This window comes from Daphnia pulicaria, chromosome 3 (assembly GCF_021234035.1).
Source record: "Daphnia pulicaria isolate SC F1-1A chromosome 3, SC_F0-13Bv2, whole genome shotgun sequence".
Lineage (NCBI taxonomy): Eukaryota > Metazoa > Arthropoda > Branchiopoda > Diplostraca > Daphniidae > Daphnia > Daphnia pulicaria.
In genome coordinates, this window is record NC_060915.1 from 3,796,566 (window position 1) to 3,813,532 (window position 16,967).

The 16,967-nt window shown below is 38.0% G+C and overlaps 32 pseudogenes; all 32 read right to left on the bottom strand.

Moving 5' to 3' along the window:
- Positions 1-40: 40 nt before the first annotated feature.
- Positions 41-159, bottom strand: LOC124332457 (annotated as a pseudogene).
- Positions 160-572: 413 nt separating this feature from the next.
- On the bottom strand, positions 573-691 carry LOC124332458 (annotated as a pseudogene).
- A 413-nt stretch (positions 692-1,104) lies between these two features.
- LOC124332459 lies at positions 1,105-1,223 on the bottom strand (annotated as a pseudogene).
- A 413-nt stretch (positions 1,224-1,636) lies between these two features.
- On the bottom strand, positions 1,637-1,755 carry LOC124333842 (annotated as a pseudogene).
- A 413-nt stretch (positions 1,756-2,168) lies between these two features.
- LOC124332461 lies at positions 2,169-2,287 on the bottom strand (annotated as a pseudogene).
- A 413-nt stretch (positions 2,288-2,700) lies between these two features.
- On the bottom strand, positions 2,701-2,819 carry LOC124332462 (annotated as a pseudogene).
- A 412-nt stretch (positions 2,820-3,231) lies between these two features.
- On the bottom strand, positions 3,232-3,350 carry LOC124332463 (annotated as a pseudogene).
- Positions 3,351-3,763: 413 nt separating this feature from the next.
- LOC124332464 lies at positions 3,764-3,882 on the bottom strand (annotated as a pseudogene).
- Positions 3,883-4,295: 413 nt separating this feature from the next.
- On the bottom strand, positions 4,296-4,414 carry LOC124332465 (annotated as a pseudogene).
- Positions 4,415-4,827: 413 nt separating this feature from the next.
- LOC124332466 lies at positions 4,828-4,946 on the bottom strand (annotated as a pseudogene).
- A 413-nt stretch (positions 4,947-5,359) lies between these two features.
- On the bottom strand, positions 5,360-5,478 carry LOC124332467 (annotated as a pseudogene).
- A 413-nt stretch (positions 5,479-5,891) lies between these two features.
- On the bottom strand, positions 5,892-6,010 carry LOC124332468 (annotated as a pseudogene).
- Positions 6,011-6,423: 413 nt separating this feature from the next.
- Positions 6,424-6,542, bottom strand: LOC124332469 (annotated as a pseudogene).
- Positions 6,543-6,934: 392 nt separating this feature from the next.
- LOC124332470 lies at positions 6,935-7,053 on the bottom strand (annotated as a pseudogene).
- A 413-nt stretch (positions 7,054-7,466) lies between these two features.
- On the bottom strand, positions 7,467-7,585 carry LOC124335161 (annotated as a pseudogene).
- Positions 7,586-7,977: 392 nt separating this feature from the next.
- Positions 7,978-8,096, bottom strand: LOC124329800 (annotated as a pseudogene).
- A 413-nt stretch (positions 8,097-8,509) lies between these two features.
- LOC124332472 lies at positions 8,510-8,628 on the bottom strand (annotated as a pseudogene).
- A 413-nt stretch (positions 8,629-9,041) lies between these two features.
- Positions 9,042-9,160, bottom strand: LOC124332473 (annotated as a pseudogene).
- A 413-nt stretch (positions 9,161-9,573) lies between these two features.
- On the bottom strand, positions 9,574-9,692 carry LOC124333570 (annotated as a pseudogene).
- Positions 9,693-10,084: 392 nt separating this feature from the next.
- Positions 10,085-10,203, bottom strand: LOC124332474 (annotated as a pseudogene).
- A 413-nt stretch (positions 10,204-10,616) lies between these two features.
- LOC124332475 lies at positions 10,617-10,735 on the bottom strand (annotated as a pseudogene).
- Positions 10,736-11,148: 413 nt separating this feature from the next.
- Positions 11,149-11,267, bottom strand: LOC124332476 (annotated as a pseudogene).
- Positions 11,268-11,680: 413 nt separating this feature from the next.
- LOC124332477 lies at positions 11,681-11,799 on the bottom strand (annotated as a pseudogene).
- A 413-nt stretch (positions 11,800-12,212) lies between these two features.
- LOC124332478 lies at positions 12,213-12,331 on the bottom strand (annotated as a pseudogene).
- A 413-nt stretch (positions 12,332-12,744) lies between these two features.
- On the bottom strand, positions 12,745-12,863 carry LOC124332479 (annotated as a pseudogene).
- A 413-nt stretch (positions 12,864-13,276) lies between these two features.
- Positions 13,277-13,395, bottom strand: LOC124332480 (annotated as a pseudogene).
- A 413-nt stretch (positions 13,396-13,808) lies between these two features.
- On the bottom strand, positions 13,809-13,927 carry LOC124332481 (annotated as a pseudogene).
- A 413-nt stretch (positions 13,928-14,340) lies between these two features.
- On the bottom strand, positions 14,341-14,459 carry LOC124332483 (annotated as a pseudogene).
- A 413-nt stretch (positions 14,460-14,872) lies between these two features.
- On the bottom strand, positions 14,873-14,991 carry LOC124332484 (annotated as a pseudogene).
- A 413-nt stretch (positions 14,992-15,404) lies between these two features.
- LOC124332486 lies at positions 15,405-15,523 on the bottom strand (annotated as a pseudogene).
- A 413-nt stretch (positions 15,524-15,936) lies between these two features.
- LOC124332487 lies at positions 15,937-16,055 on the bottom strand (annotated as a pseudogene).
- A 413-nt stretch (positions 16,056-16,468) lies between these two features.
- On the bottom strand, positions 16,469-16,587 carry LOC124332488 (annotated as a pseudogene).
- Between the last annotated feature and the right edge of the window lie 380 nt (positions 16,588-16,967).

Sequence of the window (16,967 nt, forward strand, 5' to 3'; positions counted from 1 at the left end):
AAAATGTCAAGAAATTTGTTATTGAAAACAAACTATCCATCGCCAACGACATCCCGTATTCCCAAGCGGTCACCCTTCCAAGTACTAACGGGACTCGACGTAACTTAACTTCTGGGAGCTGACGAGACCAGGTGCGTTCTACGTGATATGGCCGTTGACATTCAAAAATGAAAATTTACCCTCCCAGTCCCAATGGATGAATAGAAAATCACTTCAAAGTGACAGAAATGTTTGTTCATTGAATTTGGACTGGTAACCATCGCGAATAAAAAGCGCGATCAACTTTGAAAAACTCGCAATGAAATTCATCCAGAATCATTCCTATAGATGAATTGAACCTATCCCTATGTCATTGAAATTTTTGATCTACGAATTTGGACTGGTAACCATCGCGATTAAAAAACGCGATAAAATTTGACAAACTCTCAATGGAATTGATCCAGAATCATTCTTATAGATGAATTGAACCTATCTCTAAGGCATTGAAATGTTTCATCTACGAAATTGGACTGGTAACCATCGTGATTGAAAAAAAATGTCAAGAAATTTGTTATTGAAAACAAACTATCCATCGCCAACGACATCCCGTATTCCCAAGCGGTCACCCTTCCAAGTACTAACGGGACTCGACGTAACTTAACTTCTGGGAGCTGACGAGACCAGGTGCGTTCTACGTGATATGGCCGTTGACATTCAAAAATGAAAATTTACCCTCCCAGTCCCAATGGATGAATAGAAAATCACTTCAAAGTGACAGAAATGTTTGTTCATTGAATTTGGACTGGTAACCATCGCGAATAAAAAGCGCGATCAACTTTGAAAAACTCGCAATGAAATTCATCCAGAATCATTCCTATAGATGAATTGAACCTATCCCTATGTCATTGAAATTTTTGATCTACGAATTTGGACTGGTAACCATCGCGATTAAAAAACGCGATAAAATTTGACAAACTCTCAATGGAATTGATCCAGAATCATTCTTATAGATGAATTGAACCTATCTCTAAGGCATTGAAATGTTTCATCTACGAAATTGGACTGATAACCATCGTGATTGAAAAAAAATGTCAAGAAATTTGTTATTGAAAACAAACTATCCATCGCCAACGACATCCCGTATTCCCAAGCGGTCACCCTTCCAAGTACTAACGGGACTCGACGTAACTTAACTTCTGGGAGCTGACGAGACCAGGTGCGTTCTACGTGATATGGCCGTTGACATTCAAAAATGAAAATTTACCCTCCCAGTCCCAATGGATGAATAGAAAATCACTTCAAAGTGACAGAAATGTTTGTTCATTGAATTTGGACTGGTAACCATCGCGAATAAAAAGCGCGATCAACTTTGAAAAACTCGCAATGAAATTCATCCAGAATCATTCCTATAGATGAATTGAACCTATCCCTATGTCATTGAAATGTTTGATCTACGAATTTGGACTGGTAACCATCGCGATTAAAAAACGCGATAAAATTTGACAAACTCTCAATGGAATTGATCCAGAATCATTCTTATAGATGAATTGAACCTATCTCTAAGGCATTGAAATGTTTCATCTACGAAATTGGACTGGTAACCATCGTGATTGAAAAAAAATGTCAAGAAATTTGTTATTGAAAACAAACTATCCGTCGCCAACGACATCCCGTATTCCCAAGCGGTAACCCTTCCAAGTACTAACGGGACTCGACGTAACTTAACTTCTGGGAGCTGACGAGACCAGGTGCGTTCTACGTGATATGGCCGTTGACATTCAAAAATGAAAATTTACCCTCCCAGTCCCAATGGATGAATAGAAAATCACTTCAAAGTGACAGAAATGTTTGTTCATTGAATTTGGACTGGTAACCATCGCGAATAAAAAGCGCGATCAACTTTGAAAAACTCGCAATGAAATTCATCCAGAATCATTCCTATAGATGAATTGAACCTATCCCTATGTCATTGAAATTTTTGATCTACGAATTTGGACTGGTAACCATCGCGATTAAAAAACGCGATAAAATTTGACAAACTCTCAATGGAATTGATCCAGAATCATTCTTATAGATGAATTGAACCTATCTCTAAGGCATTGAAATGTTTCATCTACGAAATTGGACTGGTAACCATCGTGATTGAAAAAAAATGTCAAGAAATTTGTTATTGAAAACAAACTATCCATCGCCAACGACATCCCGTATTCCCAAGCGGTCACCCTTCCAAGTACTAACGGGACTCGACGTAACTTAACTTCTGGGAGCTGACGAGACCAGGTGCGTTCTACGTGATATGGCCGTTGACATTCAAAAATGAAAATTTACCCTCCCAGTCCCAATGGATGAATAGAAAATCACTTCAAAGTGACAGAAATGTTTGTTCATTGAATTTGGACTGGTACCCATCGCGAATAAAAAGCGCGATCAACTTTGAAAAACTCGCAATGAAATTCATCCAGAATCATTCCTATAGATGAATTGAACCTATCCCTATGTCATTGAAATTTTTGATCTACGAATTTGGACTGGTAACCATCGCGATTAAAAAACGCGATAAAATTTGACAAACTCTCAATGGAATTGATCCAGAATCATTCTTATAGATGAATTGAACCTATCTCTAAGGCATTGAAATGTTTCATCTACGAAATTGGACTGGTAACCATCGTGATTGAAAAAAAATGTCAAGAAATTTGTTATTGAAAACAAACTATCCATCGCCAACGACATCCCGTATTCCCAAGCGGTCACCCTTCCAAGTACTAACGGGACTCGACGTAACTTAACTTCTGGGAGCTGACGAGACCAGGTGCGTTCTACGTGATATGGCCGTTGACATTCAAAAATGAAAATTTACCCTCCCAGTCCCAATGGATGAATAGAAAATCACTTCAAAGTGACAGAAATGTTTGTTCATTGAATTTGGACTGGTAACCATCGCGAATAAAAAGCGCGATCAACTTTGAAAAACTCGCAATGAAATTCATCCAGAATCATTCCTATAGATGAATTGAACCTATCCCTATGTCATTGAAATTTTTGATCTACGAATTTGGACTGGTAACCATCGCGATTAAAAAACGCGATAAAATTTGACAAACTCTCAATGGAATTGATCCAGAATCATTCTTATAGATGAATTGAACCTATCTCTAAGGCATTGAAATGTTTCATCTACGAAATTGGACTGGTAACCATCGTGATTGAAAAAAATGTCAAGAAATTTGTTATTGAAAACAAACTATCCATCGCCAACGACATCCCGTATTCCCAAGCGGTCACCCTTCCAAGTACTAACGGGACTCGACGTAACTTAACTTCTGGGAGCTGACGAGACCAGGTGCGTTCTACGTGATATGGCCGTTGACATTCAAAAATGAAAATTTACCCTCCCAGTCCCAATGGATGAATAGAAAATCACTTCAAAGTGACAGAAATGTTTGTTCATTGAATTTGGACTGGTAACCATCGCGAATAAAAAGCGCGATCAACTTTGAAAAACTCGCAATGAAATTCATCCAGAATCATTCCTATAGATGAATTGAACCTATCCCTATGTCATTGAAATTTTTGATCTACGAATTTGGACTGGTAACCATCGCGATTAAAAAACGCGATAAAATTTGACAAACTCTCAATGGAATTGATCCAGAATCATTCTTATAGATGAATTGAACCTATCTCTAAGGCATTGAAATGTTTCATCTACGAAATTGGACTGGTAACCATCGTGATTGAAAAAAAATGTCAAGAAATTTGTTATTGAAAACAAACTATCCATCGCCAACGACATCCCGTATTCCCAAGCGGTCACCCTTCCAAGTACTAACGGGACTCGACGTAACTTAACTTCTGGGAGCTGACGAGACCAGGTGCGTTCTACGTGATATGGCCGTTGACATTCAAAAATGAAAATTTACCCTCCCACTCCCAATGGATGAATAGAAAATCACTTCAAAGTGACAGAAATGTTTGTTCATTGAATTTGGACTGGTAACCATCGCGAATAAAAAGCGCGATCAACTTTGAAAAACTCGCAATGAAATTCATCCAGAATCATTCCTATAGATGAATTGAACCTATCCCTATGTCATTGAAATTTTTGATCTACGAATTTGGACTGGTAACCATCGCGATTAAAAAACGCGATAAAATTTGACAAACTCTCAATGGAATTGATCCAGAATCATTCTTATAGATGAATTGAACCTATCTCTAAGGCATTGAAATGTTTCATCTACGAAATTGGACTGGTAACCATCGTGATTGAAAAAAAATGTCAAGAAATTTGTTATTGAAAACAAACTATCCATCGCCAACGACATCCCGTATTCCCAAGCGGTCACCCTTCCAAGTACTAACGGGACTCGACGTAACTTAACTTCTGGGAGCTGACGAGACCAGGTGCGTTCTACGTGATATGGCCGTTGACATTCAAAAATGAAAATTTACCCTCCCAGTCCCAATGGATGAATAGAAAATCACTTCAAAGTGACAGAAATGTTTGTTCATTGAATTTGGACTGGTAACCATCGCGAATAAAAAGCGCGATCAACTTTGAAAAACTCGCAATGAAATTCATCCAGAATCATTCCTATAGATGAATTGAACCTATCCCTATGTCATTGAAATTTTTGATCTACGAATTTGGACTGGTAACCATCGCGATTAAAAAACGCGATAAAATTTGACAAACTCTCAATGGAATTGATCCAGAATCATTCTTATAGATGAATTGAACCTATCTCTAAGGCATTGAAATGTTTCATCTACGAAATTGGACTGGTAACCATCGTGATTGAAAAAAAATGTCAAGAAATTTGTTATTGAAAACAAACTATCCATCGCCAACGACATCCCGTATTCCCAAGCGGTCACCCTTCCAAGTACTAACGGGACTCGACGTAACTTAACTTCTGGGAGCTGACGAGACCAGGTGCGTTCTACGTGATATGGCCGTTGACATTCAAAAATGAAAATTTACCCTCCCAGTCCCAATGGATGAATAGAAAATCACTTCAAAGTGACAGAAATGTTTGTTCATTGAATTTGGACTGGTAACCATCGCGAATAAAAAGCGCGATCAACTTTGAAAAACTCGCAATGAAATTCATCCAGAATCATTCCTATAGATGAATTGAACCTATCCCTATGTCATTGAAATTTTTGATCTACGAATTTGGACTGGTTACCATCGCGATTAAAAAACGCGATAAAATTTGACAAACTCTCAATGGAATTGATCCAGAATCATTCTTATAGATGAATTGAACCTATCTCTAAGGCATTGAAATGTTTCATCTACGAAATTGGACTGGTAACCATCGTGATTGAAAAAAAATGTCAAGAAATTTGTTATTGAAAACAAACTATCCATCGCCAACGACATCCCGTATTCCCAAGCGGTCACCCTTCCAAGTACTAACGGGACTCGACGTAACTTAACTTCTGGGAGCTGACGAGACCAGGTGCGTTCTACGTGATATGGCCGTTGACATTCAAAAATGAAAATTTACCCTCCCAGTCCCAATGGATGAATAGAAAATCACTTCAAAGTGACAGAAATGTTTGTTCATTGAATTTGGACTGGTAACCATCGCGAATAAAAAGCGCGATCAACTTTGAAAAACTCGCAATGAAATTCATCCAGAATCATTCCTATAGATGAATTGAACCTATCCCTATGTCATTGAAATTTTTGATCTACGAATTTGGACTGGTAACCATCGCGATTAAAAAACGCGATAAAATTTGACAAACTCTCAATGGAATTGATCCAGAATCATTCTTATAGATGAATTGAACCTATCTCTAAGGCATTGAAATGTTTCATCTACGAAATTGGACTGGTAACCATCGTGATTGAAAAAAAATGTCAAGAAATTTGTTATTGAAAACAAACTATCCATCGCCAACGACATCCCGTATTCCCAAGCGGTCACCCTTCCAAGTACTAACGGGACTCGACGTAACTTAACTTCTGGGAGCTGACGAGACCAGGTGCGTTCTACGTGATATGGCCGTTGACATTCAAAAATGAAAATTTACCCTCCCAGTCCCAATGGATGAATAGAAAATCACTTCAAAGTGACAGAAATGTTTGTTCATTGAATTTGGACTGGTAACCATCGCGAATAAAAAGCGCGATCAACTTTGAAAAACTCGCAATGAAATTCATCCAGAATCATTCCTATAGATGAATTGAACCTATCCCTATGTCATTGAAATTTTTGATCTACGAATTTGGACTGGTTACCATCGCGATTAAAAAACGCGATAAAATTTGACAAACTCTCAATGGAATTGATCCAGAATCATTCTTATAGATGAATTGAACCTATCTCTAAGGCATTGAAATGTTTCATCTACGAAATTGGACTGGTAACCATCGTGATTGAAAAAAAATGTCAAGAAATTTGTTATTGAAAACAAACTATCCATCGCCAACGACATCCCGTATTCCCAAGCGGTCACCCTTCCAAGTACTAACGGGACTCGACGTAACTTAACTTCTGGGAGCTGACGAGACCAGGTGCGTTCTACGTGATATGGCCGTTGACATTCAAAAATGAAAATTTACCCTCCCAGTCCCAATGGATGAATAGAAAATCACTTCAAAGTGACAGAAATGTTTGTTCATTGAATTTGGACTGGTAACCATCGCGAATAAAAAGCGCGATCAACTTTGAAAAACTCGCAATGAAATTCATCCAGAATCATTCCTATAGATGAATTGAACCTATCCCTATGTCATTGAAATTTTTGATGTACGAATTTGGACTGGTAACCATCGCGATTAAAAAACGCGATAAAATTTGAAAAACATCATTCTTACAGATGAATTGAACCTATCTCTAAGGCATTGAAATGTTTCATCTACGAAATTGGACTGGTAACCATCGTGATTGAAAAAAAATGTCAAGAAATTTGTTATTGAAAACAAACTATCCATCGCCAACGACATCCCGTATTCCCAAGCGGTCACCCTTCCAAGTACTAACGGGACTCGACGTAACTTAACTTCTGGGAGCTGACGAGACCAGGTGCGTTCTACGTGATATGGCCGTTGACATTCAAAAATGAAAATTTACCCTCCCAGTCCCAATGGATGAATAGAAAATCACTTCAAAGTGACAGAAATGTTTGTTCATTGAATTTGGACTGGTAACCATCGCGAATAAAAAGCGCGATCAACTTTGAAAAACTCGCAATGAAATTCATCCAGAATCATTCCTATAGATGAATTGAACCTATCCCTATGTCATTGAAATTTTTGATGTACGAATTTGGACTGGTTACCATCGCGATTAAAAAACGCGATAAAATTTGACAAACTCTCAATGGAATTGATCCAGAATCATTCTTATAGATGAATTGAACCTATCTCTAAGGCATTGAAATGTTTCATCTACGAAATTGGACTGGTAACCATCGTGATTGAAAAAAAATGTCAAGAAATTTGTTATTGAAAACAAACTATCCATCGCCAACGACATCCCGTATTCCCAAGCGGTCACCCTTCCAAGTACTAACGGGACTCGACGTAACTTAATTTCTGGGAGCTGACGAGACCAGGTGCGTTCTACGTGATATGGCCGTTGACATTCAAAAATGAAAATTTACCCTCCCAGTCCCAATGGATGAATAGAAAATCACTTCAAAGTGACAGAAATGTTTGTTCATTGAATTTGGACTGGTAACCATCGCGAATAAAAAGCGCGATCAACTTTGAAAAACTCGCAATGAAATTCATCCAGAATCATTCCTATAGATGAATTGAACCTATCCCTATGTCATTGAAATTTTTGATCTACGAATTTGGACTGGTAACCATCGCGATTAAAAAACGCGATAAAATTTGAAAAACATCATTCTTACAGATGAATTGAACCTATCTCTAAGGCATTGAAATGTTTCATCTACGAAATTGGACTGGTAACCATCGTGATTGAAAAAAAATGTCAAGAAATTTGTTATTGAAAACAAACTATCCATCGCCAACGACATCCCGTATTCCCAAGCGGTCACCCTTCCAAGTACTAACGGGACTCGACGTAACTTAACTTCTGGGAGCTGACGAGACGAGGTGCGTTCTACGTGATATGGCCGTTGACATTCAAAAATGAAAATTTACCCTCCCAGTCCCAATGGATGAATAGAAAATCACTTCAAAGTGACAGAAATGTTTGTTCATTGAATTTGGACTGGTAACCATCGCGAATAAAAAGCGCGATCAACTTTGAAAAACTCGCAATGAAATTCATCCAGAATCATTCCTATAGATGAATTGAACCTATCCCTATGTCATTGAAATTTTTGATCTACGAATTTGGACTGGTAACCATCGCGATTAAAAAACGCGATAAAATTTGACAAACTCTCAATGGAATTGATCCAGAATCATTCTTATAGATGAATTGAACCTATCTCTAAGGCATTGAAATGTTTCATCTACGAAATTGGACTGGTAACCATCGTGATTGAAAAAAAATGTCAAGAAATTTGTTATTGAAAACAAACTATCCATCGCCAACGACATCCCGTATTCCCAAGCGGTCACCCTTCCAAGTACTAACGGGACTCGACGTAACTTAACTTCTGGGAGCTGACGAGACCAGGTGCGTTCTACGTGATATGGCCGTTGACATTCAAAAATGAAAATTTACCCTCCCAGTCCCAATGGATGAATAGAAAATCACTTCAAAGTGACAGAAATGTTTGTTCATTGAATTTGGACTGGTACCCATCGCGAATAAAAAGCGCGATCAACTTTGAAAAACTCGCAATGAAATTCATCCAGAATCATTCCTATAGATGAATTGAACCTATCCCTATGTCATTGAAATTTTTGATCTACGAATTTGGACTGGTTACCATCGCGATTAAAAAACGCGATAAAATTTGACAAACTCTCAATGGAATTGATCCAGAATCATTCTTATAGATGAATTGAACCTATCTCTAAGGCATTGAAATGTTTCATCTACGAAATTGGACTGGTAACCATCGTGATTGAAAAAAAATGTCAAGAAATTTGTTATTGAAAACAAACTATCCATCGCCAACGACATCCCGTATTCCCAAGCGGTCACCCTTCCAAGTACTAACGGGACTCGACGTAACTTAACTTCTGGGAGCTGACGAGACCAGGTGCGTTCTACGTGATATGGCCGTTGACATTCAAAAATGAAAATTTACCCTCCCAGTCCCAATGGATGAATAGAAAATCACTTCAAAGTGACAGAAATGTTTGTTCATTGAATTTGGACTGGTACCCATCGCGAATAAAAAGCGCGATCAACTTTGAAAAACTCGCAATGAAATTCATCCAGAATCATTCCTATAGATGAATTGAACCTATCCCTATGTCATTGAAATTTTTGATGTACGAATTTGGACTGGTAACCATCGCGATTAAAAAACGCGATAAAATTTGACAAACTCTCAATGGAATTGATCCAGAATCATTCTTATAGATGAATTGAACCTATCTCTAAGGCATTGAAATGTTTCATCTACGAAATTGGACTGATAACCATCGTGATTGAAAAAAAATGTCAAGAAATTTGTTATTGAAAACAAACTATCCATCGACAACGACATCCCGTATTCCCAAGCGGTCACCCTTCCAAGTACTAACGGGACTCGACGTAACTTAACTTCTGGGAGCTGACGAGACCAGGTGCGTTCTACGTGATATGGCCGTTGACATTCAAAAATGAAAATTTACCCTCCCAGTCCCAATGGATGAATAGAAAATCACTTCAAAGTGACAGAAATGTTTGTTCATTGAATTTGGACTGGTAACCATCGCGAATAAAAAGCGCGATCAACTTTGAAAAACTCGCAATGAAATTCATCCAGAATCATTCCTATAGATGAATTGAACCTATCCCTATGTCATTGAAATTTTTGATCTACGAATTTGGACTGGTAACCATCGCGATTAAAAAACGCGATAAAATTTGAAAAACATCATTCTTACAGATGAATTGAACCTATCTCTAAGGCATTGAAATGTTTCATCTACGAAATTGGACTGGTAACCATCGTGATTGAAAAAAAATGTCAAGAAATTTGTTATTGAAAACAAACTATCCATCGCCAACGACATCCCGTATTCCCAAGCGGTCACCCTTCCAAGTACTAACGGGACTCGACGTAACTTAACTTCTGGGAGCTGACGAGACCAGGTGCGTTCTACGTGATATGGCCGTTGACATTCAAAAATGAAAATTTACCCTCCCAGTCCCAATGGATGAATAGAAAATCACTTCAAAGTGACAGAAATGTTTGTTCATTGAATTTGGACTGGTAACCATCGCGAATAAAAAGCGCGATCAACTTTGAAAAACTCGCAATGAAATTCATCCAGAATCATTCCTATAGATGAATTGAACCTATCCCTATGTCATTGAAATTTTTGATCTACGAATTTGGACTGGTAACCATCGCGATTAAAAAACGCGATAAAATTTGACAAACTCTCAATGGAATTGATCCAGAATCATTCTTATAGATGAATTGAACCTATCTCTAAGGCATTGAAATGTTTCATCTACGAAATTGGACTGGTAACCATCGTGATTGAAAAAAAATGTCAAGAAATTTGTTATTGAAAACAAACTATCCATCGCCAACGACATCCCGTATTCCCAAGCGGTCACCCTTCCAAGTACTAACGGGACTCGACGTAACTTAACTTCTGGGAGCTGACGAGACCAGGTGCGTTCTACGTGATATGGCCGTTGACATTCAAAAATGAAAATTTACCCTCCCAGTCCCAATGGATGAATAGAAAATCACTTCAAAGTGACAGAAATGTTTGTTCATTGAATTTGGACTGGTAACCATCGCGAATAAAAAGCGCGATCAACTTTGAAAAACTCGCAATGAAATTCATCCAGAATCATTCCTATAGATGAATTGAACCTATCCCTATGTCATTGAAATTTTTGATCTACGAATTTGGACTGGTTACCATCGCGATTAAAAAACGCGATAAAATTTGACAAACTCTCAATGGAATTGATCCAGAATCATTCTTATAGATGAATTGAACCTATCTCTAAGGCATTGAAATGTTTCATCTACGAAATTGGACTGGTAACCATCGTGATTGAAAAAAAATGTCAAGAAATTTGTTATTGAAAACAAACTATCCATCGCCAACGACATCCCGTATTCCCAAGCGGTCACCCTTCCAAGTACTAACGGGACTCGACGTAACTTAACTTCTGGGAGCTGACGAGACCAGGTGCGTTCTACGTGATATGGCCGTTGACATTCAAAAATGAAAATTTACCCTCCCAGTCCCAATGGATGAATAGAAAATCACTTCAAAGTGACAGAAATGTTTGTTCATTGAATTTGGACTGGTAACCATCGCGAATAAAAAGCGCGATCAACTTTGAAAAACTCGCAATGAAATTCATCCAGAATCATTCCTATAGATGAATTGAACCTATCCCTATGTCATTGAAATTTTTGATCTACGAATTTGGACTGGTAACCATCGCGATTAAAAAACGCGATAAAATTTGACAAACTCTCAATGGAATTGATCCAGAATCATTCTTATAGATGAATTGAACCTATCTCTAAGGCATTGAAATGTTTCATCTACGAAATTGGACTGGTAACCATCGTGATTGAAAAAAAATGTCAAGAAATTTGTTATTGAAAACAAACTATCCATCGCCAACGACATCCCGTATTCCCAAGCGGTCACCCTTCCAAGTACTAACGGGACTCGACGTAACTTAACTTCTGGGAGCTGACGAGACCAGGTGCGTTCTACGTGATATGGCCGTTGACATTCAAAAATGAAAATTTACCCTCCCAGTCCCAATGGATGAATAGAAAATCACTTCAAAGTGACAGAAATGTTTGTTCATTGAATTTGGACTGGTAACCATCGCGAATAAAAAGCGCGATCAACTTTGAAAAACTCGCAATGAAATTCATCCAGAATCATTCCTATAGATGAATTGAACCTATCCCTATGTCATTGAAATTTTTGATCTACGAATTTGGACTGGTAACCATCGCGATTAAAAAACGCGATAAAATTTGACAAACTCTCAATGGAATTGATCCAGAATCATTCTTATAGATGAATTGAACCTATCTCTAAGGCATTGAAATGTTTCATCTACGAAATTGGACTGGTAACCATCGTGATTGAAAAAAAATGTCAAGAAATTTGTTATTGAAAACAAACTATCCATCGCCAACGACATCCCGTATTCCCAAGCGGTCACCCTTCCAAGTACTAACGGGACTCGACGTAACTTAACTTCTGGGAGCTGACGAGACCAGGTGCGTTCTACGTGATATGGCCGTTGACATTCAAAAATGAAAATTTACCCTCCCAGTCCCAATGGATGAATAGAAAATCACTTCAAAGTGACAGAAATGTTTGTTCATTGAATTTGGACTGGTAACCATCGCGAATAAAAAGCGCGATCAACTTTGAAAAACTCGCAATGAAATTCATCCAGAATCATTCCTATAGATGAATTGAACCTATCCCTATGTCATTGAAATTTTTGATCTACGAATTTGGACTGGTTACCATCGCGATTAAAAAACGCGATAAAATTTGACAAACTCTCAATGGAATTGATCCAGAATCATTCTTATAGATGAATTGAACCTATCTCTAAGGCATTGAAATGTTTCATCTACGAAATTGGACTGGTAACCATCGTGATTGAAAAAAAATGTCAAGAAATTTGTTATTGAAAACAAACTATCCATCGCCAACGACATCCCGTATTCCCAAGCGGTCACCCTTCCAAGTACTAACGGGACTCGACGTAACTTAACTTCTGGGAGCTGACGAGACCAGGTGCGTTCTACGTGATATGGCCGTTGACATTCAAAAATGAAAATTTACCCTCCCAGTCCCAATGGATGAATAGAAAATCACTTCAAAGTGACAGAAATGTTTGTTCATTGAATTTGGACTGGTAACCATCGCGAATAAAAAGCGCGATCAACTTTGAAAAACTCGCAATGAAATTCATCCAGAATCATTCCTATAGATGAATTGAACCTATCCCTATGTCATTGAAATTTTTGATCTACGAATTTGGACTGGTAACCATCGCGATTAAAAAACGCGATAAAATTTGACAAACTCTCAATGGAATTGATCCAGAATCATTCTTATAGATGAATTGAACCTATCTCTAAGGCATTGAAATGTTTCATCTACGAAATTGGACTGGTAACCATCGTGATTGAAAAAAAATGTCAAGAAATTTGTTATTGAAAACAAACTATCCATCGCCAACGACATCCCGTATTCCCAAGCGGTCACCCTTCCAAGTACTAACGGGACTCGACGTAACTTAACTTCTGGGAGCTGACGAGACCAGGTGCGTTCTACGTGATATGGCCGTTGACATTCAAAAATGAAAATTTACCCTCCCACTCCCAATGGATGAATAGAAAATCACTTCAAAGTGACAGAAATGTTTGTTCATTGAATTTGGACTGGTAACCATCGCGAATAAAAAGCGCGATCAACTTTGAAAAACTCGCAATGAAATTCATCCAGAATCATTCCTATAGATGAATTGAACCTATCCCTATGTCATTGAAATTTTTGATCTACGAATTTGGACTGGTAACCATCGCGATTAAAAAACGCGATAAAATTTGACAAACTCTCAATGGAATTGATCCAGAATCATTCTTATAGATGAATTGAACCTATCTCTAAGGCATTGAAATGTTTCATCTACGAAATTGGACTGGTAACCATCGTGATTGAAAAAAAATGTCAAGAAATTTGTTATTGAAAACAAACTATCCATCGCCAACGACATCCCGTATTCCCAAGCGGTCACCCTTCCAAGTACTAACGGGACTCGACGTAACTTAACTTCTGGGAGCTGACGAGACCAGGTGCGTTCTACGTGATATGGCCGTTGACATTCAAAAATGAAAATTTACCCTCCCAGTCCCAATGGATGAATAGAAAATCACTTCAAAGTGACAGAAATGTTTGTTCATTGAATTTGGACTGGTAACCATCGCGAATAAAAAGCGCGATCAACTTTGAAAAACTCGCAATGAAATTCATCCAGAATCATTCCTATAGATGAATTGAACCTATCCCTATGTCATTGAAATTTTTGATCTACGAATTTGGACTGGTAACCATCGCGATTAAAAAACGCGATAAAATTTGACAAACTCTCAATGGAATTGATCCAGAATCATTCTTATAGATGAATTGAACCTATCTCTAAGGCATTGAAATGTTTCATCTACGAAATTGGACTGGTAACCATCGTGATTGAAAAAAAATGTCAAGAAATTTGTTATTGAAAACAAACTATCCATCGCCAACGACATCCCGTATTCCCAAGCGGTCACCCTTCCAAGTACTAACGGGACTCGACGTAACTTAACTTCTGGGAGCTGACGAGACCAGGTGCGTTCTACGTGATATGGCCGTTGACATTCAAAAATGAAAATTTACCCTCCCAGTCCCAATGGATGAATAGAAAATCACTTCAAAGTGACAGAAATGTTTGTTCATTGAATTTGGACTGGTAACCATCGCGAATAAAAAGCGCGATCAACTTTGAAAAACTCGCAATGAAATTCATCCAGAATCATTCCTATAGATGAATTGAACCTATCCCTATGTCATTGAAATTTTTGATCTACGAATTTGGACTGGTTACCATCGCGATTAAAAAACGCGATAAAATTTGACAAACTCTCAATGGAATTGATCCAGAATCATTCTTATAGATGAATTGAACCTATCTCTAAGGCATTGAAATGTTTCATCTACGAAATTGGACTGGTAACCATCGTGATTGAAAAAAAATGTCAAGAAATTTGTTATTGAAAACAAACTATCCATCGCCAACGACATCCCGTATTCCCAAGCGGTCACCCTTCCAAGTACTAACGGGACTCGACGTAACTTAACTTCTGGGAGCTGACGAGACCAGGTGCGTTCTACGTGATATGGCCGTTGACATTCAAAAATGAAAATTTACCCTCCCAGTCCCAATGGATGAATAGAAAATCACTTCAAAGTGACAGAAATGTTTGTTCATTGAATTTGGACTGGTAACCATCGCGAATAAAAAGCGCGATCAACTTTGAAAAACTCGCAATGAAATTCATCCAGAATCATTCCTATAGATGAATTGAACCTATCCCTATGTCATTGAAATTTTTGATCTACGAATTTGGACTGGTAACCATCGCGATTAAAAAACGCGATAAAATTTGACAAACTCTCAATGGAATTGATCCAGAATCATTCTTATAGATGAATTGAACCTATCTCTAAGGCATTGAAATGTTTCATCTACGAAATTGGACTGGTAACCATCGTGATTGAAAAAAAATGTCAAGAAATTTGTTATTGAAAACAAACTATCCATCGCCAACGACATCCCGTATTCCCAAGCGGTCACCCTTCCAAGTACTAACGGGACTCGACGTAACTTAACTTCTGGGAGCTGACGAGACCAGGTGCGTTCTACGTGATATGGCCGTTGACATTCAAAAATGAAAATTTACCCTCCCAGTCCCAATGGATGAATAGAAAATCACTTCAAAGTGACAGAAATGTTTGTTCATTGAATTTGGACTGGTAACCATCGCGAATAAAAAGCGCGATCAACTTTGAAAAACTCGCAATGAAATTCATCCAGAATCATTCCTATAGATGAATTGAACCTATCCCTATGTCATTGAAATTTTTGATCTACGAATTTGGACTGGTTACCATCGCGATTAAAAAACGCGATAAAATTTGACAAACTCTCAATGGAATTGATCCAGAATCATTCTTATAGATGAATTGAACCTATCTCTAAGGCATTGAAATGTTTCATCTACGAAATTGGACTGGTAACCATCGTGATTGAAAAAAAATGTCAAGAAATTTGTTATTGAAAACAAACTATCCATCGCCAACGACATCCCGTATTCCCAAGCGGTCACCCTTCCAAGTACTAACGGGACTCGACGTAACTTAACTTCTGGGAGCTGACGAGACCAGGTGCGTTCTACGTGATATGGCCGTTGACATTCAAAAATGAAAATTTACCCTCCCAGTCCCAATGGATGAATAGAAAATCACTTCAAAGTGACAGAAATGTTTGTTCATTGAATTTGGACTGGTAACCATCGCGAATAAAAAGCGCGATCAACTTTGAAAAACTCGCAATGAAATTCATCCAGAATCATTCCTATAGATGAATTGAACCTATCCCTATGTCATTGAAATTTTTGATCTACGAATTTGGACTGGTAACCATCGCGATTAAAAAACGCGATAAAATTTGACAAACTCTCAATGGAATTGATCCAGAATCATTCTTATAGATGAATTGAACCTATCTCTAAGGCATTGAAATGTTTCATCTACGAAATTGGACTGGTAACCATCGTGATTGAAAAAAAATGTCAAGAAATTTGTTATTGAAAACAAACTATCCATCGCCAACGACATCCCGTATTCCCAAGCGGTCACCCTTCCAAGTACTAACGGGACTCGACGTAACTTAACTTCTGGGAGCTGACGAGACCAGGTGCGTTCTACGTGATATGGCCGTTGACATTCAAAAATGAAAATTTACCCTCCCAGTCCCAATGGATGAATAGAAAATCACTTCAAAGTGACAGAAATGTTTGTTCATTGAATTTGGACTGGTAACCATCGCGAATAAAAAGCGCGATCAACTTTGAAAAACTCGCAATGAAATTCATCCAGAATCATTCCTATAGATGAATTGAACCTATCCCTATGTCATTGAAATTTTTGATCTACGAATTTGGACTGGTTACCATCGCGATTAAAAAACGCGATAAAATTTGACAAACTCTCAATGGAATTGATCCAGAATCATTCTTATAGATGAATTGAACCTATCTCTAAGGCATTGAAATGTTTCATCTACGAAATTGGACTGGTAACCATCGTGATTGAAAAAAAATGT